Source organism: Trachymyrmex septentrionalis, unplaced genomic scaffold, assembly GCF_001594115.1.
Source record: "Trachymyrmex septentrionalis isolate Tsep2-gDNA-1 unplaced genomic scaffold, Tsep1.0 scaffold122, whole genome shotgun sequence".
Classification (NCBI taxonomy): Eukaryota; Metazoa; Arthropoda; class Insecta; order Hymenoptera; family Formicidae; genus Trachymyrmex; species Trachymyrmex septentrionalis.
In genome coordinates, this window is record NW_017304352.1 from 54213 (window position 1) to 56663 (window position 2451).

Here is a 2451-nt window from a genome sequence, read left to right on the forward strand (position 1 = left end):
TGTAAAAACAGTGTGAGAACAGTGTGGTTAGAGTTTCTCTAGTAAGAGTTAAGACATAAGAACGGAAGAACGCCATTGCCGGGTGTCGGGTACTGGCCGGAAACAGCACAATTTGACAGTTGATAATCCGATTTCGCGTTCGCGCCTTCTACACCATGAAACAGTTGCTCACACAAATTCACAGATTCACTATACATCGAAAGTATCTGTAAATGATATCGTTTAAAAGGACTCGAAATCTGACCAATCAGGAGATGGTGCCCCTCATGACTTGACTCTTACTAGAGGGACTTTAGATAGGGTGAGTGAAAGGAAAGCGACATCTCGATCGAACTAATTCAGATGACCATTTTTGACGGCCTCGTCCATGTAAGTTCGGTCTTCTATTTTCTATACTCTATAGTACTGATCGAGCCTTTTTGTAGTTACCCTCAGATAATCAAGCGCACAAAATACTAGGGGTGGTCGGCATTGTAAATCAGGCGTCCGTTTGCTCTTCTACCTCAAAAATCATTCGGCAACTCGCATCTTTTTGTTAGTTGTCATCTCATCTGCGTTCGATATTAACATTCTATTATAGATTAGCTCTGATATTTCTAGAGCCAATCGAGCTAAGTGATCCATTCTTCGGATTCAAAGACCGAGCTCGCAGAGCTAATGCAGATTTTCGCGCCTAAATTAAATTCATAACCTGTATATTTATGATAATGTATTCAATTGATTCGTTTAACACATAGCGTTCATTCATCTTTTTTAATATTTCTATTTTACAAATAGTGTATTTGAACTATTATAATGTCTGAAACGCTCAAATAAATGCTATCAAATAGAAATTGATGGAGTACATTATATACAATATATATATATATATATATATATTTAACGAGGAAAGTAAGTTTTTAATTCTTTTCCTCTTTATGAATTTGAAGTTACGTATTTAAAAACAAACAATTTGCTAGTTAATTTTTAGATCAAAGCTTGCACATATAGAATGAAATAAAATCTAACTGTATTAATATATGGAAGACTCTAACGAATATAAATCAAGTGATATAACTTACAAATTGCTGAAATTTATTTTGCAATGTGTTTTTTTTTAAGAAAACACATCTTGCTCATGAGTCTGCTACATTCATGTGTAACGATCTATTTTTAGTATATAAGACTATTATCAGTTTTTAGTAAAGCAAAAGAAATTTTCAATTAATATAGAGTATTTTTTATTTATTCATAAAAATAAACAATTTTATTTTATCATCTAACCTTAAAGGACAGTTTACAGCTCTATAGGTAAGTACGAGCATGTAAAATGTCAATGTTACTAATTTTTCAAAAAGTTATTTGGTAGTCTTACTTATTTTACAATAAAACCTTCGAAAATCGCCAATTCTGAAAAAATTATTTCTAACTTGTGTCTAAATAAAAATCATAAATCTATTATTAATACGCTAAATATAATTATAAGAATAGAATGGATGACTACAATGCATTCTGGTATTACACTATGAAACTAAACTGTACTTTCAACAAGTACTTTACACAGTGGGACACAATGTAACGTCCCTGTGTCCTAACTGGAAAATAGTCTATATGACGCAATTTCTCGTCTTAACTTCTTCTTTCTTTAACGTTGTCTTCTTTCTAACTAACAGTAAGGACACTTAATGACGGAGTCAATCAATATTAGGCACATGCATTGTTTTATTCCTGGATTCAAGGGGGTTGATGCAGGTCTACTCTCTCGCATGTTATATCTCTCAAGTAGTGATTCAATGTACTTTTCCTGTGTTAATTTCACAGTATCGGGCTGCCCCCAGTCAAGCTTCACACCTAACGCGAGCGAAGTGTATCTCTCCTAAATCTTTGACCTCATATTTCCTTGTTATGGTTTTTACCACTTCAGTAATCGAGTTTGACTTTCTCGAAAATAGAAATATATCATCTACATATATTATTGCTATTAGCCTATGTTCCTTATGATACGTACAGTTTGAAGATTTGAGTCTTTTAAAACCTATTTCGATCAGAAAGGTGTCTAATTCTTCGTTCCAGTTTCTTCCTGATTGTTTTAGTCCATAGATAGGACGCAGCAGTCTCGCCACTTCTCCTTTTTCAGCGTTTATGAAAGGAGGTAACTCCATGTATATCTCTTCTCGCAGGTTTCCGTAAAGATACGCATTTTTTACATCTACGTGTCTGGTGTGCCACTGATATTCTACTGATAGAGCTGAAAGTAATCTAATTACTGAAAAATTTACCACAGGTGAATACGTTTCGCTATAATCAATTTCCTTTCGTTGTGTGAAACCTCGCGCTACTAATCTAGCTTTGTACCTCGTAATCTTACTTTCGGCATTTGTTTTCAGTTTGAATACCCACTTGCATCCTACGCAATTCTTTCCTTCAGGCAGCTGAGTAATCTCCCAGGTTTTTCGTTGTACTAAGCTGTCT